Source organism: Apodemus sylvaticus, chromosome 6 (assembly GCF_947179515.1).
Source record: "Apodemus sylvaticus chromosome 6, mApoSyl1.1, whole genome shotgun sequence".
Lineage (NCBI taxonomy): Eukaryota > Metazoa > Chordata > Mammalia > Rodentia > Muridae > Apodemus > Apodemus sylvaticus.
Genome location: NC_067477.1, coordinates 29,236,087 through 29,262,487, shown reverse-complemented (window position 1 = coordinate 29,262,487; position 26,401 = coordinate 29,236,087).

Genomic DNA, 26,401 nt, shown 5'->3' with positions numbered 1-26,401 from the left:
TATCAGGTTCCTGTCAGCAAGCACTTTTTGGCATGCACAATAATATTTGGGTTTGGTTTCTGTATATGGGATAAATCACCAGATGAGTCAGTCTCTGCATGACCTTTCCTTCAATCTCTAATGCACACTTTGTCTTCATATTTCCTCCTGTGAGTATTTTGTTCCCCCTTCTAAGAAGGACTGAAGCATTATTGGTCTTCCTTCTTCTTGAGCTTCAAGTGGTCCGTGAATTGTATCTTGGTATTCCATGATTTTGGACTAAAATCCACTTATCACTGAGTGCATACCATGTGTGTTCTTTTGTGACTGGGCCAGAGCAGGTAGATAACAAAAGGAGGTCATAGGATTTCAAATCAGAAAGGAATAAGTCTAAATATATCTGTTTGCAGATGATTGTATGCTGAAGTGACCCCAAAAATTCCATCAGAGTATTCTTAAACCTGATAAACAACGTCAGCAAAGTGGCTGGATATAAAATTAACTCAAAAAAAAAATCAGGAGCCTTCATGTACTCAAAGGAAAAATGGCTGAAAAAGAAATTAGGGAACTGACATCCTTCAAAATAGTCACAAACAATATAAAATAACTTGGTGCACTGTATCTAAACATGTGAAAGAACTGTTCTACAAGAACTTCAAGTCTCTGCAGAAAGAAATTGAAGATCTCAGAAGATGGAAATGTTAAACATCCTTAGTCATGAGGGAAATGTAAATAAAAACAACCCTGAGATTCTAACTCACACCAGATCTTTACTAATCCTATATCCCATAGAGGGTTAATATCCAATATATACAAAAAAAACTCAAGACGTTAGACTCCAGAGAATCAAATAGCCCTATTAAAAGAATGGTGTACAGGGTTAATCAGAGAATTCTCAGCTAAGGAAACTCAAATAGCTGTGAAGCACCTACAGAAATGTTCAGCATTTTTAGTTATCAGGGAAATGCAAATCAAAACAACCCTGAGATTCCACCTGATAGCTGTCAGGACGCATAAGATAAAAATCTCAGATGATGGCAGATCCTGGTGAGGATATGGAGAAAGAGGAACACTTTTAAATTGCTCTTGAGATTGTAAGCTGGTACAACCACTCTGAATATCAGTTTGGCACTTCCTCAGAAAATTAGACATAGTTTAATATATGTGAGACATAGTTTAATAGATCTCATAATGACATCTGAGGACCCAGCTATACCACACCTGGCCATATACCCAGAAGATGCTCCAACATGTAATAAGGACACATGCTCCACTATGTTCACAGCAGCCTTATTTATAATGGCCAGAAGTTGGAAAGCACCCAGACGTCCTTCAACAAGGGAATGGATATAGAAAATGTGGTAAATTTACACATGTAGAACTAAAAGCAGACACTAAAAACTGTGACTTCATGAAATTCTTCAGCAAATAGATGCAATTAGAAAATATCCTGCCTGAGATTACCTGTCTTTTCATAGCGCCAAATCCTCACATGTGGTATACAATGTGCAGTTAGATCTGTATTAATATATATTGACATTCCCCTTAAAAAAGAATGATAGCTGGCTACTGTTATTGAATTAGAGAGAGCTGAAAGAAGCTGAGGAGAAGGGAGACCCTGTAGGAGGACTAGCAGTCTCAATTAATCAGACCCCCGAAAACTCTCAAGGACTTGAACACCAAACAGGCAGCATATACCAGTTGATATGAGGCCCCCAACATACATACAGTAGAGGACTTCTAGGTTCTGTGTTCATTCAGCGATGATGCACCTAACCCTCAAGAGACTGGAGGCTTCAGGTTTTTAAGAGGTCAGGTATGGAGGGGGGTGGCGACATCCATGTGTAGACAAAGGGTGAGGAGAAGGTGTAGGATGTGGAACAATCGGAGGGTGACAGGGTTGGGGGGAGAATAAAATATGAAGTATAAAAAAATTAATCAATTAATTAAAAATGAATGATTCTACAGTGCTTATTGCGTTAATAAAATTAAAATCATGGGGTAAACAATCTTAAAATCATCAGAGAATAAAAATATATTAAAATAAAATATACAAAAAATAAATGCAATAAAATGCAAAAGTGGATAAAACCAGACACCCTACCAGACGGAGGAAGGAAGGGAGTAAAGAGAAGATAAGGAAAGCACAGAAGGCAATGGTAGAAAGAGACAGCTTTCTGAAAGAATATATTCAAATAACATTTATGCAACTAAAATGTCATAATAAATCATATTGAACTTCATGTTAGCTTTAAAATAATTTAATATATTTTTGAACAATTTTCTTAAAACATATTTCAACATGACATTTTAACACTGTGAAAAAACTGAAGACATGCAAACATTTATGTGTTTCTTCTAATACAGGCAGAACAAATTGAACTATATCTAGAATATTTTTGGTAAAACAGAAACTTAAATGTATAGTCATAAATAATAGGTTTCATAGGAATTACATTTTCTCATTCTCATGCAAAATGGAATGATTTAATAGTATTTTAAATAATATAATAAATTAAAACATCAGATATCTAGCCATCAACTCTCATATGAAGAGAAAACATAATGAAATATTTTTATGTTCTGAACATATAGCAAAATCTAGGTTCAGATATTTCCCATTCGGTTTGGTACAGTCTGTCATACAAAATTATTATTATTTTATTTCATGATTAGCAGGCTGGTCGATGGACTGGTTAGTTCTTCAGCTGGTTTCCTGTTTACTGGGTTGGTCAATATTGGTTAGTTTGTGGTGCAGTTAGTTAAATAATTGCATATTCAGCAGCAATTTATTTGATAGATCAATTTATTGGTTTATCAGTTAGTGTGTGGATGTGACCCTACAATATGTCTTCTCTTACTTAATTGAATCTTTATGTTATGAACATATCTATTAGTCTTGTCTGCAAGCCAAAGGCATGAAACAAACAAACAAAGGTCTATGAACTCACAATGGTTAATTTAAATATTCATTTTGCCAGTACATTGAATTTAATTTTATTATCTTAATTTCCTTGTATTTTAGGTTTACTTAAGTTTTTGTGATACTGAGCATGCTTTATGAAAAGTAGTAGCCACAGTTTTAAGGAATAAACCTTTATTTAATATATAAACTTTAAGTGTTAAGATAATATATTCTAAATGTGATAATGAAGAAATGATACAAAACATGCGTTTTATGTATGAGATGCAGAACAGCTTTAAAATAATCTTTAAATTTTAAAATTTCTATTCTTAGAAAACTAAGACAAATTGCTATCTTACCACCAACTTCCTTCTTTCTCACTTTCCTTTTTTATATTCTGGATATCAATAGAAAACATCCATCCTACCCTATAGCATATTATATTTAAGGTGACAAATTTAATCACCAATATCAATAATGTAACTTCTAAAATTATCTTTTTAATATATTTTTGGGGAAATTTCCCTATATCGTATCCATTTACCTGTTGGATGGATGCTCTTTTATATACAACAATATTACTTGTCAGCAGTTGTAAAACTTAAAGAGATTTTTACTGTTCTCCTCTCTTAAAAACAATTTATATATCTTTTGCTTTACTTGATACATATTGTGAGTTTAAAAAATATGTGGTACTCAATATTCAACTTTGATCTGATTTATTCAGAGATACAGATTAATAAAGAACCTCTTGTTATTTATCTGAACTGTTTCCAAAAAGAGATAAATGGACAAATCTTAGATGTATTCAGAATGAGAGAATTGTTGGAGAGTGGTAAGATTGTGGTGTTGTTGTTGTTGGTGGTGGTGGTTCTTGGTTTCTGTTTTGTTTTGTGTTTTTGTTTATTTGCTTGCTTCTTATTTGACCATGCACTTAGAGCCTGCTCTATCCCCTTGATGCCCCTGCTATCAGGAGCATGCAACTAATTATGCTATTTAAAATGTCTTGCTCCAAAGCATGACAATATGAAATCTCCCAAAGAGTGATCCAAGATTATTTTTTTCCTGAATTAAGTTTTATCTATGAAGCATTTGAGGATAAAAAAATGATTTTAGAAAAGATTGTTGGTAATTTTCCAAATTATTTTTGTAAAGTTTACAAAGTGGCTACAATATATACTGTTGTTTGTCTGCTTGTTTCTCCTGACCGCTGTTATTGGTCATATAATCCATAGTGAGATATCATAGTTTTCTACATTTTGTGATCATAAGATTACTTGGGACAAAAAAGAAACCTTTGATTATAATCATGGGTTGTCTAAAATCTCCACTTCCTGGGTTCAATATTCATACACCACTACTGCGAACTAATACCAATCCCCTGCTCTACAAGCGCTTAACATCTTCATGATTGAAATGAATGTATTTATAAATGGCAATATCTATAATTTTTAAATGACAGTTTTATTTATTCTTTAGTATTAATGAACCAAGAAGTGCTGCCAGAAGTCATGGCATAAATCTCTGATGAGAAGCTCAAATTGCACATGCTTTCAGGATTTAATGTGACATTCTGGTACATTTAATGAGCAAATCAGTCATATTAGTATATTCATTACATCCAGGTTTCATCATGTTTTCATTTTGTGAATATCCAAATTATTTTTTCCAGCTATCTTCTACATATGAATGAGCAAAAAGAATGTTTATTTTTCTATATAGGCCTAGTTTTCCTTCTCAAAATGATTTGAGTAGGACATTTAGTTACAATATTTTTTGGATGAGTAATATTCTATCATGTAAACAACCATGTTTACTCTTATCCCTTCATAATATCACATAAACCTATAGGCTTTGCTTCTAGATAATTATGATTACTGCTGAAATAAACAGGACAGATCAGATTCTTCCTTCATAATCTGATGGTCTTTGGACATCCTTTGGACAGACATCAAGTCATAATTTCCAGACCTGAATGTCATTCTATTTCAGGTTTGTGATCAGTAACTATTCTGTTTTCCAAATAGCTGTACTCTAATTCAGAGTCCCACAAAAGTGTATAACCTTTTTAATATTTCTAAGTTTCTCTTCAGCTTTTTTGGATGATCAATATTTTCAATATGGAGTGATGATATTTCTCTGTGGTTGCAATATGCAATTGTCCTGATGATCAGGATGGTTGAATGTATAGTCATTTAATGGCGAAATATCGATCTTTGGAAGAAATCTTTTTTCAAAAATCATTAGTTCATTTTAAGCCAATCTGTTATTATTTAGCATTTTATTTTCATTACTTTCTTATACCTCATGAGCATAGTTCTCATCGCCAGTGAATAATTTATAATCCTCATTCATATTAAATGCTCATTAGCATTAATGTTTTGCTGTGTAAATATTATATTTTGGGTGAGGTTTTATTATAAGGACAATGTAATAATAAACCTCTCATGTTTATGGAAAAATTTCATATGTTCTGAAATCTTCCTACTTCATTTGCTAGTTTTATGCTTCAAGAGAGTTAAAGAGCCAGTTGTTTGCTTATAAGTGCCTGTAAGGGAGACATTTTTGAGGTGGATTACTTTAAATCAGTAGAGTTTGCACAAGTAGATTAGTTTACAGAAGGTGTTCATGACTACTTCAATCACTTTAGAGAAAAGACGGTGGTCTCCTGGACGTACAGATTTTGGCTCCTGGGTTGTCGTCATACTCCAGATTCCAACTTCAATTCTTTAATGAATTTGTAACTTTCTCTACTTCCCTCTAGATTTCTGACTAACCTACTTCATGAAATTGGTCTTTTCAATGAAAATTTAAAAAGTTGTAAAACATGGAAAACAATAATATACAGAATATTGGCCTTTGTTATTTCACAACTAATGCCTTTTGTATTGATTTATAGACATTAACTTATGTTATTTGTGTATTACTGAAGAAAATACTTTGTCTAATTCTCACAATATGCCATGAATACACTCATAATAATAACTAATTAATAAGGTTGAATACTTTTCATTCAGTAAATAATGATAACATACTCCTTCTCCTATGTTCAGTCATTTTAAAGTTTGTGAAGTTAAATTCTATTTTATGGAAATTATAGGAGTATGTGCCACACAGAGTTTCCCCATGGCTGGCAAGTTTTGTTGGACATAGCCAAGCTTTATTTGGTAGAGAACCTTCATGTGATCTTTCCATTTCTGTTTCATAAGAAAACTCTTCATTCTCTTATGACCTTTGCCCTTTGGTAGAATTTCTTATTTTATGTACAGAAACCAAATTCAAAGGAAAAGAAGTACCACATAGAGGTGTTACAAGGTGTATGAGAAAGGTTATCATAAGAGTGTGTTCTTAGTATGTGAAAAATGCCTTTTGTGATGAAGGGAGAGTGTCACATATGACACAAAGACTCTTGTTAACCAATTGACAAAGTCAGGAAATGTCAAATAAAGCAGACTTGGTATTTTTTTATGTTTCTCTGTTTCTTACTGTTGTAACTGGGCTTACAAAAGCATGGTTTTTTAATTGAAATTTGGGGTTAAGCAAGCATTTTTCATATATTAATTCAATTAAATTTTAGGACTTCCTTTTTGATACATTGCTATTGTTTCGTAATATATACATACAGAAACTGACATTTGAGACAGAAAATGAAGTCAGTATCAAACGCTCACTGTGGAACCATGCTTGCTTTTGTTATCTAAGAAGGAAATTTCATTAAATACTTCGTACTTCTGAAAAAAAAGTCTTTCTGTTGAATACTGATCATGTAAATATTTGTATCTATGTGTATGTGTACAGATTTGTAAGATGAGTTTTTCAGGGCTTTGCATTTTCTTGCAACCATAATAAATCTTAGGATGTACATTTTATCTATTTATTTATATTACTTTTCTCTGCCTGCCTAAACACAAAGGCTGCCTGAAACACCACATTGTTATTCACGGTAAGTTCTGTTTAATGTTTTACTGCAAAGCTGAATAAAAGAAGTGGCACTTCTGAATCCTTCTGAAGAATGTAACCCTTAAATAGTGGTAATTTCTAAGACTTCAATTTGTGTCCTTCTAACTAAAAGTTTTCATATTTAACCAGAAAACATTTGTGTAATCTCTTTTGACTGTGTATGTGGAAATGAAATTATTTTGTTTAGTTTATAAAGTTGTGTCTCACATTTGATATGTAGAACTTAATTTTGCTTCCACTGAACATATTTATTTACCTACTAATTAAGCAGCAATGTTTGTGGTAGGTTCTTGATCCATTCAAGTTATCAACCTGAGATGTGAACAGACTCCTCTTTAGCTTCATTACTAAATGAGAAAAAGTGTTGCAGTGGATTCTTTCAAGAGCAAGTGTCTCCAAGCTAAGGGGTCTGTACCTCACTGTTTATCAACAAAATTCAATTCTACCAGTGGATATTTTCTTTAGAACAGTGTTTAGAGATAACCATAAAAAAAAAGATGGAAAATACAACCAATAAAGAAGAGGGACATAAAGGTAAGTGATATGCTGTCACATGGTGGCAACTATGGCATCATCTTGAAGTATTGGACATTTGTCAATGTGGCCCTGACTGAGGTCACAGAATTACAGTCTTTCTACCTTAGGCTTAATAATAAAGATTCTCATGAAACGTAAAGGGAGAATGCTATATTCATATATTTTAAGTAATGTATTACAATTAATCAGTTTCCTCAATAGTCTTGCATGTTTGAACACTTGGTCTCCAGCTGGTGGAGCTGTCTAGGAAAAGTTAAATAGTCATTAAGAAGTATGGCCTCCATGGTTCTGTCTATCTACTCAAGGTGTACTCTTCAAGTTCCCTTTCCCCACTTCTGGGCATTTTGGCTAAGGCCATCCCCATTGAGTTCTAGAAGTCTCTTATCTCCAACTGGGACATATTAGAGGTCTCCCCACCTCCCAACCCCAGAAGCTACATATTTCCATTCATTCTCCTGGACTTCTGGGCCTTCTGTTCCCTGTGCTCCATACCTAATCCTGTTCCCACTTGCCCCTACTTTGCTCTCCTACCCAGATCCCTCCCCCTCTCTGTCTCCCATGATTGTCTTCTTCCCATGTGTAGGTGGGATTGAAGCATCTTTACTAGAGCCCTCCCCCTTCTTGCTAAACTTCTTATGGTCTGTGGGTTATACCCTAGGTATTTTATATTTTTTGCCATGTCTTTTTGGGTCTGGGTTATCTCACTCAGTGTGATATTTTCTGGTTCCATCCATTTGACTGCAAAATTTGTGATGTCCTTGTTTCTAATAGCAGAATAGTTGTCCATTGTGTAAATGCACCACATTTTCTGTATCCACTCTTCAGTTGAGGGACATCTGAGTTGTTTCCAGCTTCTGGATATTACAAATCAGGGAGCTATAAACCTAGTGGAGCACATGCACTTATGGTATGGTAGAGCATGCAGTCCAGGGAAGTAACCCCAGAGGGATAACTGGGGAGGAACACCCTTTCAGAGGAAAGGGGGACTGGGAATGAGATGAAGAACTGTGGGAGAGGGGACCAGGTGTCAGGGGTAATGGATGGAATATAAATAAATAACCTAATTAATTTTTTAAGTACAGCAGTTTGTGAGAGAATGGCCAACCAATGACATCCAAGTTTAAGATGCATCCCATGAGAGAGAGCCCACTGCTGATACTATTAGAAATATTCTGCCTTATTTGCAGACAGGAGCCTAGTGTAATTGTCACCAGTGATGGTTCATCTATCAGTTGATGGAAACTGATGCAGATATCCACAGCTAGTGAGTAGGCAGAGCTTAGAGAACTGTGTGGAAAAGAGGAAGAAAGATTTGTAGGAGCTACAGGGGTCAAGGACACCACAAGAAAACCTATAGAATCAACTAACCTTGGGACAAAGACGATCATAGAGACTGTTACCCACCAGAGAGCATGTATGGGACATAGGTCCTCTGCACATACATAACAGTTGTACAGCTGGGTCTTCATGTGGGGAACTTAAAGCAGGAGCAGGGACTGTCTCGGAATGCATTGCCTGACTTTGGATCTTTCCCCTAACTGGGCTGCCTTGTTAGCCTCAATAGAAGAAGATGCACATAGTCTTAATGAAAATTGATATGCCACCGATGTGTGTCATCCTTGGGAGTCATCCCCCTTTCTGAGGGAAGGGTGGGGGAAAGAATAAGTGGAAGGTTGGGAAGAGGTAGGAGGGGAGGAGTTTGTGATTAGGATGTAATGTAAATAAATTACTTAATTAAAAAAAAAGGTAGCCCTAGATAGAGCCTCACTATCAGAAATAATTCTTTCCAAGAAAGGACATGAACTTCCATGGCTTTATCCTATTACTTTTCTCTCTCTCCTTTCTGTTTGCTAATGCAAAATATCATATTAGTTACTACTACTGCAGCCATGGCTTCACCACTGGCATAACCTTCAAATTAAAAGTCACTGTAAATATTTCCTCCTGAAATTGTTCCTTGTTAGATATTTGGTCACAGAAAAATAAAAAGAAAGTATAGGATGTGATATGCTGGAAAGATATATTAAGCAGAATGCAGAAAAGCCAGTAAGGGAATGTGCACATTACACATCAAAACACAAATCATTGCCATTCTGCAGATGCTTTCAAAGATTAAAGTAGGGATCTCAGAGCAACACAAGAGATGCACAAATTCTCACAATTAAATTTTTCATGTAACTAGTTTGATCAGCTATCACATATCTTTGAGGAAACTGAAAACAGAAAGAAGAAAGGAAGAGGAAAGGAAAGAAGAAAAGAAGGAAAGAAGAAAAACAGAAGTCATCTAGGGATCTTCCATCATACCATTATTCATCTATTTTTATTATTAAGGGTATATCTCTAATTGGATATTCTTATTTCAAGGAAGACTAGTCTTTGCCAGGGGCTTGGGTAGCATCTCAATAGAATAGCATTTTCAAATACAAGTTCCAGATTTGATCTGAATCACAATGAAGAAATACAAAGAAGAAAACCAAGTATGAATATGATCATTAGAATATATTTGAGGATGAAATGTATCCTCTTATAAAGTCCAGTTATTCTGTTGAGAAATGATTTGTAATTGTGAATTTTACATAATATAATGTGTCAAAACTGTATCTGTAAAATATCTTTAATACTACAAAAATTCAAAGAAAATGAAATATAGTTTTATGTGAAGCACTGTACAAAGTAATATATTTTATAATGGAATATTTCTGTGCAATATGTGTCCATATCGCTGAGGCTCTCCTACAAGAGGAACAAAAAATATTTATGTGTTGCAGTATTATAAAATTTCATTTAAATATCTCACTGAGACTGAAACAAAGTGGATTTGACAGGAGGGGATCTGGGTAAATAGTGGGAGAAGTAGAGGGAAGGAAACTACAATCAGAACATATTGTATTTCCTTCAGTTAATGAAGAAAAAGTCACATCAAAGGTAAAGTATGGTCATATATAGCTATAGCCACAGCATTTTGAAAGTAGAGGCTTGATCTAGCATTGTAGGGGAGTACCAGGACAGAGAAAAAGAAGGGATGTGATTGGAGAATGGGTGGAGAGAAGAGGGCTTATGGGACATATGGGGAGGGGGGAACTGGCAAAGAGGAAATAATTTGGAATGTAAACAAAGAATATAGAAAATAAAAAAAGAAAGAAGAGGCAGGAGGATTATGAGTGTAGGGTTTTTCTTGCTCATAGGTAAACTAGGTCTGGAATATACTTCATCCTAAGTAAGTAAGAATTCTCATTGATGAGTATTTTAAAAAACGTTATAGAGAATGAGCTTTATAAAGGCAATATATTCATCTATAAATAGCATCTATGTACATTCAAATCTACTTATAGTTTCTACTAATCTGAAGTTCCTGTATAGAAGTTGGATTATTGTGAGACAATCTATAAACATGAAAATTTTTACCTATAAGGAGGTATAAACTATTTTATGAAAAATATAAGTATTATTTGATAGAAAATTCTACTTAACATCCTCTTAAAAGTCTATGATGAATTTATTATTTTTATTGATTTGACAATATCATACAATGTATTTTTCTGGATGAATGGATAAGAATGAATCTAGGAGAAATCATGAAAATAAATATGGCATGAAAATAAGTATCAAATGAAAGAAATGTGTTCACTACTTGGGTTGAAATTTCAATGTGGAAAATTTGTACAAAACCTGTTTAGAAAGTACTTAATGGTTTATCTATGAACTGAGTAATAGCATGTTAAGACAAAGGTATATATCAAGTCTCATGTAAATCTATCAAATGTTTTGAACATATGATATTTATTTTGTTGTTTATAGTTGATAGTGAGATTCAATATTATAAAAAATAAAAAACAATATTGTTCTCAATACTTTATGCATTTTGCTATTTAATTTTCATGGAAGAATTAAAATACATTTAAAATTAGAGTTTAATAATGTTAATAGCATCCTTGAAATCAATATATTATCCATATGTTCCGTTTTTTTCCTATGGAATAATCTTTCTTTGATGCTTTTTGTCTGTTTTGTGCTGTTAAAGAACAACCAAACGTAGGTAATATTTCGAAAGAAAGAACAGATATTGTTTCCACTTTTGTGAAGGTTGTTGGAAAAGCCCAAGTTAAAGATGATTATCACAAGCAGGAGTCCATGCCTGCATAGTCCTGTAGGGAGAAGAAAAAGGACTAGAGAAAGTCTAGAAAAAGAGAAAGAGAAGGGGATGAGAGGAAAGGAGGCAAGATCATTCATTTATCAGGAATTTTGCTCCATAAAAGAAAAGGAGGCAAGATGATTCTTTTATCCGGAATTTTCATCCATGCTTCCTATGATAATGTCAAAAATCCTTCTAGGAGGGCAGAGATCTTATGATCTAACTTCTCTTAATGGTTTTCCTTTTCAAGACTGATGCTTCAAAGATACTTTAAGACATCCTATTTGGCAAGTATTGATTCAGCTTATTCATCTTTCTTTGTTGTTTTCTTCAATAAATGTTTTTTGCATCTATTTGTGTTATAGATGACATACTAAAGAGTAGGGAAAAACAGCAGAATCAGAAACAAACATATATACTCATTTTCAACAATAAGACAAATTAATAGAGAAAACCTTTGATTTGAAAGTTTTAATAAAACAATACAAATCCCATTAATATAATTTTCAATACATAATTAGAATGTTAAAGCAGTGCCCCCTCTTATGAAGACACAGAAACATAACTGACAGATTCAAGTATAAATTAAACCCTCAGTCTCCACCTAGAGAGAGTGATTGAGAGTACAGGAAGAATCACATTTATCCTGATGTCATGAAATAAGCCTGCAGATCAGACCTGCAATGTATGGAAATTTTTATGAATCCATATTTTTATTCTCACAGACTTAGCAATATTTTTATTAATGCACAATATTTTAAGGTATTTTGTTTCCTTTCTCTTTTCTCTGTCTGCCTCTCTAATTTCACACATCAATATCTCTATTCAAAAGAATGAATATCATAAGATATGACTTTAATAATAGTAACGTATTCATAGAGAAGGGAATTACATTCAAAATCACTGATAACTGTAAATGTCTTTTCTTACATATTCTTAGCAATGTCAAAATAGTTACGAGTGGAGTAAATAGGAAATATTATATATTCAGCATTTGAGCGATTTTTCAATGAAGATGAGGTGCTACTTACAGAAATGAGAAACTTCTTACATCCTATGCTTTTATTTATAGTTTGAGTTACCTAGTTACTCAATTTTTCAAAAGTTGTGCTGTATATACATTTATTTCTGGCTGAAAACATTACAACTCATATAATTTGCTATATCATACGACTAGTCGATATTTGGTAATTTTTACTCCTGGGTGATATTCAAGCTAGATTGCTATTATATGACTCCTGTGAAGACTATTCTAAAAGTGTACATTTTAATTACTCTCAGAATAAATGACTTGATTCAATAAAGACTTGGACAATGTTTTGTTTGTAAATCTTGGTTGAGAAACAGAGAGAAAAAGCACATTTACAAATAAAAAAAGAAAGACAAAGAGAGAGGGAGAGAGAGAAGGAGGGAGAGAGAGAGGGAGGGAGAGAGAGAGAGAGAGAGAGAGGGAGAGAGAGAGAGAGAGAGAGAGAGAGAGAGAGAGAGAGAGAGAGAGAGAGAGAGAAGGAGGAGGGAGAGACAGAGACAGAGACAGAGAAAAGAAAGACCTAAGAATGGGACCTCATAAAATTACAAAGTTTCTGTACGGCAAAGGACACCATCAAAAGGACAAATTGGCAACCAACAAATTGGGAAAAGATCTTCACCAATCCTACATCAGATAGAGGGCTAATATCCAATATATATAAAGAACTCAAGAAGTTAGACTCCAGAAAACCGAACAACCCTATTAAAAATGGGGTTCAGAGTTAAACAAAGAATTCTCACCTGAAGAACTTCAGGTGGCGGAGAAGCATCTTAAAAAATGCTCAACTTCATTAGTCATTAGGGAAATGCAAATCAAAACAACACTAAGATTTCATCTTACACCAGTCAGAAAGGCTAAGATTAAAAATTCAGGAGACAGCAGGTGTTGGAGAGGGTGTGGAGAAAGAGGAACACTCCTCCACTGCTGGTGGGGTTGCAAATTGGTACAACCACTCTGGAAAGCAGTCTGGCGGTTCCTCCAAAAACTGGGCACCTCACTTCCAGAAGATCCTGCTGTACCACTCCTGGGCATATACCCAGAAGACTCCCCATCATATAATAAGGATACATGCTCTACTATGTTCATAGCAGCCCTATTTAAAATTGCCAGATGCTGGAAAGAACCCAGGTATCCCTCAACAGAAGAGTGGATGCAAAAAATGTGGTATATCTACACAATGGAGTACTATTCAGCCATTAGAAACAATGAACTCATGAAATTCTTAGGCAAATGGATGGAGCTAGAGAATATCATACTAAGTGAGGTAACCCAGACTCAAAAGGTGACTCATGGTATGCACTCACTAATAAATGGATATTAACCTAGAAAACTGGAATACCCAAAACATAATCCACACATCAAATGAGGTACAAAAGAAAGGCGGAGTGGCCCCTGGTTCTGGAAAGACTCAGTGAAGTAGTATTCGGCAAAACCACAACAGGGAAGTGGGAAGGGGTGGGTGGCAGGACAGGGGAAGAGAAGGGGGCTTACGGGACTTTCGGGGAGTGGGGGGGCTAGAAAAGGGAAATCATTTGAAATGTAAATAAATTATATCAAATAAAAAATTAAAAAAATAAAAAGAAAGACCTACGAGTTAGATAAATGCATTGAAAAGAATAAACATTTTCTAAGTCATGTTGGAAAAAAACAGTTTAAATAGTCTAATGATTCTACAATGGAACACACTTCCTATCAGAAGTGTAATGAGAATCACCATGTCTGTCTAAAATAAGTTTTTAACTACAGTGTCAGGCAGGTCTTTGCTCTCCCAAACTGTCAGTATTCTAATATCAGAAAATACAGAGCATCCTCAGTGTATCTTTTTTTTCTTTTCTTAAAAATAATTTGGAAGGACATTAGGGAGCACATCTTAAATGAGTTTTCAGGTTTGACTTTCACTGTACAGAATTGTCTGTATTCCTGCTTAATATATAAATAGCCAGTGTTTTTATAACTCCATTTTCTGTGTACAAGAGTGGAAATGGAATTAATTGGTAAAGATGTAGGGACTGGAAGTAAAATCTGGTGGCTCTGAAGAGCAAGCAAAGCAGTCAGATTCAGCATTCAGGCCACTGAGCTTTTCAACATATTTTACAGCATCCTGTGACTTACTCACAGCACAACTGACTTGACTCTCCCCATCATAAAAATGAAAATACATAAATCATTCATCTTTCCACATTTTCAGACACAAACTTGGAAACATCTGTGATGTTTTGCTTCTCTTTGCAATGTTCATACTGGTCGTAAAGTGTTTGGCTCTCCCACCCTCTGAGCCGTGAGCCTGTTTTCTTAGCAACTACTACCTGAGCAAGACTGAATGTTTGACAGATTTTTTGCTAACTTCTTTTTCATAAGTTTTCCCTTGATAAGTTTTGCTTTTTCTCCAGTATTTCGTAGCCAATGACAGCTATGACCTAATAGCAGTGCAAAACACCAGCACAGCATTTAAGTAGCCAGCATCTGGTGCACGAAAGCACAAAGGAAAACTGATATATTTCATCGCTGAAGTGAACTGGAATACCCGAGATAATAAACTGTTCCAATAATAGGAAACGCTTTTGCTTTAGACATAGTTTTTTAAAAAAACAAAAGCCTTTTTGGCTATAATGCTATAGGGACGTAGTCATCCTTGTCTAAAATCGATGGGCAAACTTTATTACACAGGCTTTTCTAAAATCTAAATGAGAATGTCTGGGAGAAGCAGAGACATCTATAAAATAGTACAAATTCTATTAACACTGTTTTTGCTTTAAGTAAGTTGAAGATAACATTGGTATCTTAATGTGACAAATTAATTCAGTCATATTAATTTATTGAAAGGCATCATCTCTATTTATTTTGAAAGATCCAACCTACAAAAGTTATAAGAAAAATGATTTTAAGTTGAGTTGAGATTTCACATTCACAAAATTTGTCTGTGAATATGTTTGACAACATTTTGGTACTTAAAGGCAGGCAAGATGGCTCATATAGGGTAAAGCTGTTTGCTACCAAATCAAATGACCTGAATTCAATTTACAGGAGACACAATGTACAAAAAGATAATCCAAAGGCTACAGTTTGTCAGCTGACCTCCACAAGCGTTCCATGAGATCTCTACTCATGTGTGTGTACATATACATACACACATATACACACATACACACATACACAAATCTTAAAAAAAAGACTGCTGTAAAGATGTTTACACAATAATGAATATCATCTTGTATAAACAAGTCTGATTATTCAGTAATTGTGAGTGAACATTTTTATTTATATTTTTCTGCCTAGGTTTCATGTCAGATGCAATATTCTTTCACAGCTTTGGACCAGGTAGAACTGCCTTTTGGAAACAGATTAAGCATATATCTGTCATTTGTTTAGACATTCAATAGGATCAGAAGCTTTTCAACAATCAATTAAGAGCTAAAATCATGAACATTTTCTGTAAAGAATATGATTAAGTTCCTGCAGAAATATCTAATATATAGATCATCAATAAATTGTTATACCCATTGAAAATAAAACATGCTTAGGAAGCCAGGCAATAAAAGAATTATTGATAAAGGCTTGTAGGTATATGTTTAATTGAATTCCTCTCTCTTCAGAAGTAGTCGGTTAATTGGCTTTTATGAATTCCATTGTTATTAATTGTGCTCAATAAAATAATTTATATGAGACAAAAGCTGATTCATTCAATCTAAAAAATACAATAAAGTAAGCAAATATTTCAAGAAAAATATGTTATATAAAAAGTCAGAGAACCACATAACACTTCCTTGATATTGCCTGCTGCCATTTTTGTTTGGCTTGCGATGAAGCCAGACTTGCAGATTGGTGGCCTTCTCTGCCTCCTTTCATGTATAGGTACCATTAGAGTTAAACAGTTCTGACATAGACCATATGACAAACCTAAAGGTTTAGCCATTGTAGCTCTTTACAATAGAAGATCAATATTGACTCTCAGGAAAAAAAGGACACAGAATGAAAGCAAAAAGAAATTAGCTTACCAGCAGATTTGATGCAATATTTGATGCAAACAAAGGACATTTATGCATTCCAGAACGGGATGGAACTGAATTTGCACAAGTCCAGTAGTACCCATGGGATGCTGAAGAGGGAGTGAAGTGGGTAGGATGGAAGCTGAGGAAGTGACTGTACCATTCAGATAAGCTGGGCTAATTCTCTGATTCAGCAAGCACTCAGAAATCCGAAATTGCATTGGAGTCCAGTGATAAAGTTTCATATAAAGAGTTCATTATAACACAACAGAGTCCTGGAAGGATATATAAATACACACACACATATGATATTATATATAATGATTATATAAATATAATATAAATACTATATATTATAATACATGTATGCAATTTAGATATATATGTATATATAATTATAATTTCTTACACGGAGACCATGCAAGGTGCTGTAGTCTAGACCTGAAATGTTCCTGCTCAAACACACACATCTTTTACTTTTGTTTTAAACCTTTATTTACTTATTTCATGTAAGTACACAGGTAAGTAGCTGTCTTCCTACACTCCAGAAGAGCATATCAGATCTTATTAAAGATGGTTGTGAGTCACAATGTGGTTGCCGTGATTTGAACACAGGACCTTCAGAAGAGCAGTCAGTGCTCTTAACTGCTGAGCCATCTCTCCAGCCACCAGACCCATCTTTTAAAGGTTTGTTCTCAGCTTGGCTCCATGGGAAAGTAGTGCAATACTGTGTAAGACGAGCACCAGCTAAGCAGTTTGAGGTCATTGCCGGTCAGTTTATGTCAGAGGAATCTGAGGTGATGTTCTTTCTTCTGTTTTTCTCTGTGCTTTGACTGTCTCGAGTCTGAGTAGAATTCTTCTGCCACACCATCCAGTCTTGAAGAACTGTGTCACTACAAAATAAGAAATCTCCAATAATGAAACCTTAAAACTGTGAGTCAAAACAAACCTCATTGTTATTTTAAGTTGCTAATATTGGGAAATGTATCATGTTAATAAAAGGCTTACTAACCCAGAGACAGAAACTATAAGATTCAACTGAGTTGAATAATGGATAAAATATAAGATGAATGATGAGAAAGGGATACTGATGCATCAAACAGCTCTAAAGACCAGAGAGAAAGTTGCTTTGTCGATGGTAACTCAAGAATCCTAAGTAGAGCCCTATCACTCTGAAAATAGTATGCCACTAGGAAATAACTGTGGTTCTCTTTGATCTGCAGTGTGGGTTTCATTGATGACTAGAGAAGAATATTTTTCTCCATACTCACACACACACACACACACACACACACACACACACACACACACACACATACACACACACACAAACACACACACAGAGGAATATTTTGTTTTGTTTTTTGTTTATTAATTTATTTATTTATATATTTATTTACTTATTTATTTATTTATTTACATTTCAAGTGTTATCCCCTTACCTGGTTTCCCCCTCTCCCAGAAACCTCCTCTCCTATTCCCCATCCTCCTTCTTCTATGAGGGTGTTCCTCCACCCACCCACCCACCCACCCACTCCCACCTACCTAGCCTCGATTCCCCTACACTGGGGCATCTATCAACCTTTCATAGGATCAAGGACCTCTCCTTCCATTGATGTCTGACAAGGCTGTCCTCTGCTTCATATGTGGTTGGAACCATGTGTACTTCTTGGTTGGTGGCTTAGTCCTTAGGAACTCTCTGGGGTCTAGTTGGTTGATATCATTGTCCTTCCTATGGGGTTGCAAACCCCTTCAGCTCCTTCAGTCCTTTTCCTAATTCCTCCATTGGGGATCCTGAACTCAGTGCAATGGTTGGCTGCAAGCATCTGACTCTATTTGTAAGGCTCTGGCAGGGCCTCTTAGGAGACAGCTATATCAGGCTCATTTCAACAAGCCTTTCTTAGCATCCACAATAGTTTCAGAGTTTGGTGACTGTATCTGGGATGAACCTCTGGGACACAGGAATTTTAGTCCAGCATGGCTGTTCTGACAAGACCTTCCAAAGACCTTCTAAGTCTGTATGATCCAGCTTGAATAAAGACATGCCTTTAATTCCAAGTAGATCTGTGAGTGCAAGGTCAGCTTGGTGTGGAATAAGTTCCAGTTAAAAAAAAAAGTTCAACTCCAAGCATGTTGTTACATACCTTTAATCCCAGAACTCAGGAGGAAGGGACATGCAGATCTCTGAGTTAAGTGCAGTCAGTTCAGTTGAAAGCAATTGAATTCTGCTCAGTTCATTCAGTGATTTGGGAATTAGTTTAGGACAGGAATTGTGTTCGTGGAAGTTCAGTTTGTGGATCTTCAATCTGAAGAATTCAGTGGCAGTTTTTCTTGTGACAGTTTTATAGATACTTTACATAGAGAGGAAGCTAGACACCAACGGAGATAGAATGAGCTAGAAAATGAGGAGAAGCCATGATATTCAAACAGATTGCTAGAGTTATTTTGAGGCCTAAAGAAGCAATTCAATCACAAGCAGAGAGAAGTCAGTATGAAGTAGTCAGCTTGGAGATGAGTTTGAGCCAGAACAACTGAGTTAAACCAGCCAGTCAGAGATTAAAAAAAAAGAGAGATAGAATAAGCTTATTCAACAGTAAGCCTCTGAGATGACAATTACATCATGCAAATGCAAGTTACATTTTCACACCACACACACACACACACACACACACACACACGCATGCACATACACTTGGACACACTCCCAACTGTGTTTGTTTTATGTACCATATGCTGGTAGTTAATCGTCTCCCAATAATATAATATTTCACTCTTTAAAGTTTTCTTCTCTTTTCTTAACTGCTACCTACTTTTATTACCATTATAATTATAAAGTACATATGTCAAATAATTAAAAGTGAAAGCTTTTTTTTAAAAAACTCATCAATTGTAAAAAAATAAACCAAGGATCATTTCCATGCAGTCTTTAACATACAATAATTTTGTGAGTTAAATAATTTTATCTATAGTGTCTGCCTCTGCACTGAGTAATTCTATTTGTCCTCATACTTTCATTTAATAAAGTATAAATAAAAATACGTGAACTAAGCAAGAACTTTAAATAATGAGTTTTCTATTTTCCTCAACCCCAAAATTATAAGTAGCTTAAATACTTACTAGATTATTAATAGGTAGTAAGTATGTTTGTTTTTCTAATACTAAGAAAAGTTTACAGGAAGACCTTTCTCTTGAGGACTAGTCTGATGCTAATTCTGTTTTTATCTACTAAGATATAAATATATGTTGTTTTGATTTTGGAAGTGTTTATTAAGTATAAATGTGCTACAATTACTTTTATTTTCTGTAACCGCCAGCGGCTACATGTGAACCAGGTTACCTGTTGAAAGAATCTTGGGGAACAGGGACACAGACAAGGGATTTGAGTCAAGCCTAGGATTCTGGTCAAGACTGCTTTTAATAAATTGAAGACAGGTTTTATAGACATTTGGGGGATCGGCCAACCCCCCAGAAGTCGGTAGCTTCAAAGGCGGTGCTGTGAATCTTCTGGCTCCAGGTCTCAGCGGGTCGTCTGCCTTCTGCCTGGAAGCTCAGGTGAACGCCGGCCTGGGGGCGGTGTCGATAGCCGAGGTGTGGAGTCCCTTTGTTTGTAGAACAAAGGCCGGAGGTAGCCATCGGAAGAGTTGGGTGCCCGCTAGCCAACTAGTTGCAGGGGGGGGGGAGGGTACAATTCCCCCTTAATTATTAAATTTAAAACCACTCAGTGGAAATGATTAAGTTCATCCAATGGATGACGGGCATTCATCAGTGAGTGAAAGCATTGGCCACAGCCCCCTTAAGTGTTACCGACATCTTTTTTCAGGGGGGGGGCTAGACCGCCTTTTTCAGGACGGTCTTACGATGTCAAACCCCCATGCAGCTGGGCGTGCTTTTCAGGGAAACTCGGAGCCAGGAATTTTTTCCCTTTCCCTTGCAGTGCCTCGCCTCGCACCTCAACTGATGCCCATGTTTGTTGTGACAACAAACACGCATGATTCCGAGTATCAAGCAGCCTCATCTCCGAGGACTTCCACTGGCAGAGTAAATTCTCTGCGGCTAAGCGTTGGCTAGCTGAAAAGGCAACCCATCTTCCACCTAGGGCCATTGCTGAAGGAATTTCGTCTTCTGAGTGTTATCTGCTTCAAATATAAAAGGAGATTAAGAGAACCTGTCTGGTTAGTCTTGGGAGGTCAAACCGGTTTTTGGTTTAATTGAAATTCAGTGGCCTCAGGGAAGAGCCCTGGCCGGCAACTTAGTTTGCATGAACACAAAGGAACTATGCCTCCCCAAGCAACTGGGAGGTGGCTTGAAAAACAGCCTTTGAATTAATTATACTTACCTACAGTTTGGGGGTGGAATCCACTCAGGCAAAAGGCCTGGCTTGCAACTTAATTTGCAAGGAGACAAAGGAACTATATCTCCCCAAATGAGTGGGGCGGCTTGGAAAACAGCCTTCTGACCTAAATATACTTACCAACCGTTTTTGGGGTCGAATCCACTTGTCTTACCAATCTTTCTGGCAACCAACGCGCCTCGTCCTGTTCTTGTGAAAAAACGCATACCGCGCCTCTTCCCCATATCAAAACGGGGTCTGGGCCTTTCCAAGAATTATTTAAAGGATCCCGCCACTTAACCATGGCGTAGGAATTGGAAGTAGCCGGATGCCAATGCCTGTCAGCGGCAGACTGGCCTTCCGCATCCGTTTGGAGAAAATTTAAAACGAATAAAACAAAGGCAAGATGTGACTTTGGGGACCGAGGGGGATATAAATTTCCCTTCTTAGTTTTAATAAGCCAATTTTTAAGCGTGCGATGGGCGCGCTCCACTATTCCTTGCCCCATTGGATTATAAGGAATTCCAGTTTTAAGTTTTATATTAAATTCTTTACAAAATGAGATAAAGTTCTTACCAGTGTAGGCTGGTCCATTGTCTGTCTTAATGACCTTGGGTACTCCCATGGTATTAAAGGCTTGTAAACAATGATCAATTACATTTCTAGAGGCTTCTCCGGTATGCAGGGAAGCAAAAATAAGTCCTGAGCACGTATCAATGCAAACATGTATAAATTTTAATTTCCCAAACTCCGCATAGTGAGTTACATCCATTTGCCAAATTTGATTGGGCACCAGGCCACGTGGATTAACCCCTAAATGGGGCACTGGTGCTAAAGTGAGACAATTAGGGCATTGCTTTACGATCATTCTAGCTTGTTCTTTTGTGATCTTATGGCGGAGTCTCAACGTATGACTCGAAAGATGAAATTTATCATGATCACGTTTTGCCAATTCTATGGGTGTGAGTGCCAAGACTTGACCAATTAGTGCTTTGTCAATGCATTCATTGCCCTGAGCCAGAGGTCCAGGGAGACCCGAGTGAGATCTAATATGTCCTATATAAAAAGGATTTTTTCTAGCAAGAATGATACCTTGCAATTGTGAAAACAAGGATCCAGCTGGCGTATTAAAATTAAACATGCCACAGGTTTCTAGTTGCGGTATCGAAAATGCAACATAAGCACTGTCAGTAAAGAGATTAAACGTACTATTTACAGTTTGAAAAACACACAGCACTGCTGTAAGTTCTGATAACTGAGCAGATAACCCAGGCGTTTCTACGACCACCTGTTGATTGTTAACACGATATCCGGCTTTTCCTTTTGATGAACCATCTGTGAACACTAGGAGTGCATTCTGCAGCGGCTGTAGAGATGTCATTTTTGGAAATACGACCTCATGCATATTTAAAAACTTTATTAACTTGTCTTGAGGATAATGATTGTCTATACACCCTTTAAAACCAATCTGAGCCAGCAGCCAATCTGTGCTATGCTGTTTTAGCCATTCATCCTGATTTACACTGTAAGGTTGTATAATAAAGTCCGGTTCCTTACCGAAATAAGTCAATGCCTGCTTTCTACCAAGCATAATTACTTGGGCCACTGCTTCAAAATATGGCAAGATATTACGCCTAGAAGACACCCTCAAATGAATCCACATCAGAGGAGCCTTTTGCCATAATAATCCTGTAGGCGAATGAGTAGTATTAAAAATTAGCAGATGCAGAGGTAAGGAATAATCTATATAGGTAATAAATTGGTTCTCAATAGCCTTCTCCACTGTCTGTAAGGCAAAAAGTCCTTCTGAAGTTAATACCCTAGGGGATGTCGGATCGGCATTTCCTTTAAGAATATCAAATAAAGGTTGTAATTCCCCTGAGGTAAGTTTTAAATACGGCCGAAGCCAATTAATGTCACCCAATAATTTCTGAAAATCATTTAAAGTTTTCAAATTGTCCCTGCGGATAATTATCTTCTGGGAAAAAATTGACTGGTCCGTAAGTTTAAAACCTAGATAGTTATATGGCTCCTGAATCTGAATCTTCTCTGGAGCTATCTGCAGCCCTTTAGCGACCAGGGCTTGCTGCAAATCTCTAAAACATAAAAGCAAGGTCTGAGGATTTTTTCCTGCAATTAGAAAATCATCTGTGAAATGGATAAAGTAAATATCTGGCCATTTCTGTCTCACAGGTTGAATGGCCTGTGCTACGAATTTCTGGCACAAGGCGGGGCTGTTTGCCATGCCCTGGGGAAGCACGGTCCATTCAAACCTTTTCATAGGCTCTGCAAAGTTAATAGAAGGAACACTGAACGCAAACCTTTTGCAGTCTTCAGGGTGCAAAGGAATGGTAAAGAAACAATCTTTTAAATCTATGACTATTTTATGAAACCCTTTTGGAATAGCCACGGGAGATGGAAGACCTGTTTGTAAGGTTCCCATGGGCAACATTGTTTCATTTACCTTTCTTAAATCCTGTAACAATCTCCATTTGCCGGACTTCTTTTTAATTACGAATATTGGCGTGTTCCATGGAGATAATGACTCTATCAGATGTCCTGCCTCTAACTGTTCCTGCACCAAAAGCGAGGCAGCCTCCAATTTCTCTTTAGTTAAAGGCCACTGATCAACCCACACTGGAATGTCGCTAAGCCATTGAATTTTATCGGCGTGGGGTGCAGGAGAGATAGTGGCCATTACTGAAAATGCCCCAGACTTCTAGAGTTAGGGTTTGCCTGGGGGTTTTTAAACCTACTAGTGCCTTGTCCTTCATATCCAAGCCCCCGAGTAGGCTCGGATTCCTCCGACACTGTCTTTTGCTTAGAGGCAATTTCATTAGGATTACACAGAATTAAATTCATCTGAGATAACAGGTCTCTGCCCCAGAGCGTGGTAGGCAACTTCTGCATCACGAAAGGCCGAATTTGTCCTGAATTTCCATCTGCATCTTTCCAAGTTAGAAGTCTAGCGCTCTGTTTCGGATTATTTGCATAACCGATTCCTTGCAGGTGCGTTAGGGTCTCTGTCAAAGGCCAATTAGACGGCCAGTCCTGTCCCTTAATAATTGTAACATCAGCTCCCGTATCTATTAATCCTTCAAAACTCTTTCCTTCAATAGTCAATTTAAGGTTAGGTCTTTTATTAGTAATAGACTGAACCCAGAACACTCCGGAGGAGCCAAAGCCCTCCTCCCCTCTCTTATCTTTAATGAATTTGGAAGGCAGTGCATGTAAGGGCACCAAGACTAACTGGGCAATTCTTTGATTAGCTGGAATACTTATGACACCACGAGAGGAAGCAGCCATAATTTTAATTTCTCCCTCATAATCACTGTCTATGACTCCTGGATAAATCTGTAGTCCCTTCACAGTAGAACTGCTTCGTCCTAACAACAATCCCCAAGTACCTTCAGGTAATGGCCCAAAAACTCCCGTGGGCAAAACCTGAACTCCCATCTCTGGAGTTAGTACGGCATTGCAGATGCAACAGAGGTCCAGCCCTGCACTTCCTGGTGTAGCTCTGGTGAGGTCAAGGATGGATTTCCTTGGCTCGGCAGTAGCTGTGCCCCACAGACAGTCTGATGCATCGGGGCCTGGGGCTGGCCCCTCCCCCCGTTTCCCGACACGGGTCTACCTTGGAAGTTATTTTTTGACTTGTCTCTCTTAACCCATTGATTTCCTTTTCTACACTTATGGCACGTTCCTGGTGGACCACCTGATTGCCCGTTTATACTGGGCTTATTATCAGGACAATCACTCTTAAAATGACCCAGACTACCACATTTAAAACATCTCCTATTTCCTCGTCTTTGTGACAGAATTCCTTGAATAGTTGTTCCCTGCAGCGCTGCAGCTATAGCTAAACCCTGATTATAAGAAGGACCGATCTCAGAACAAAGGCGAATGTAACCGGCTAGGTCTGTCTTTCCTCTCTGGGGTCTAATGGCCTCTCGGCAGGCCGCATTAGCATTCTCATAGGCTAGTTGCGTAACCAGCGGATTCTCTGCCTGAGAGTTTCCAAAAATTCTATTAGCCGTTTTCAGCAATCTGTCTACGAAATCCTGAAAGAGTTCGTCGGGAGCCTGTTTCACAGCTGTTAGATTTCCACTAATATCTCCCTTAGCTGGTAACAGAGTCCAAGCACGGCGGGCGGCCACCGCAATCTGCGCATACACTGCGATGGGAAACCCAATCTGGTTATTATTTCCTTCAAATAGGCCTTCCCCCAACAACATCTCCGCATTCCATTCTGGATGGCCTGCTTGAGTGTTAGTGGCAGCGGTTCTTTTGCAAGCCTCACGCCATTCAGAACTCCAGAGCAAGAAATCTCCCCCCGACAACGTAGCTTTACACAGCGTTTTCCAATCCTGTGGAGTTAGATTCGACTCAATCACAGTATCCAACAACGCCTGTGTAAAGGGAGCTGTCGGGCCGTACTGGGCTACGGCTAGCTTTAACTCTTTTATCACCTTAAATTCCAAGGTCTGATATTGTCTGACCACATTGTCCTGGTCTTCTATCTCAAGGACTGGAAAAGCTAAGATTTCTGACGTATCCTGCCCCTCTCCGCGGGCCTGGTTTATAACTCTTTCTAATGGCGACTGGCGGGTCTCCGAGTTATTGTTCTCTCTAGTATTAGAGACCCTTTTTAGCTCCTGTAACTCATTAGTCAATTTCTGCAATTTAATTTCAAACTCTAACTTTTGTAATTGCATATCCTTCTGGATTTCGGCCTCTGCCATCAAGGTCACAGGCGGCGCGGATGGCGCTACAGAGGGCCAAGTTTCTCCATGAACTTCAATTGCTCCTTTCTCGGGATGAGCTATTTTTTTCCTAACCACAGACTCATCAGAACTGTCTCTTTGTTTACGAGACTCAGGTTGTGGAGAATTTTCTATAACAGGGATCCTCTCCACATGGCCTTTTACCTGAAAATCCTCACTTTCATGAATAACACCTAATTCTTCCAAACTCCCTTCATCTATGATGTCCTTAATCAGAGTCCAAAGGCAGAGGGTGATATTGTCTGCCTTGGCTGCCTTTAGCGAATTACCAATTCTCAGCCAAGTTCTCTCATTTAACGTTCGTTTTTCTCGGAACCAAGGACAACAGGAATATATCTGGTCCAAGAAATCTTCTAATCTTTCCTCTTCAAACCCAATCCCTTTTGCCTGAAGCAACTCTTGAATGTTGCGTGCGCAGATCTCGCGCGAACTTTCCTGTCCCATTTTTTCCTATCCTTTTAACCCAAGCAACTCCTGTGTCGGGTGCACACAATATGCTTGAAAAACTGTATCTCTTCCTTGCACTCACAACGATAGACACGAATTCACTAGCGCTAGTTTTAACTTCTATGTTGCTTACCGTGCAGATACCATTAATTTTCACCTTTTTTCTGCGAAGCTTCGCTGGATAGGGCCACCTCAGGAATTCTCTCGTGCCAGGTCTTCCACGTTCAGGCGCCAGTATGTAGCCGCCAGCGGCTACATGTGAACCAGGTTACCTGTTGAAAGAATCTTGGGGAACAGGGACACAGACAAGG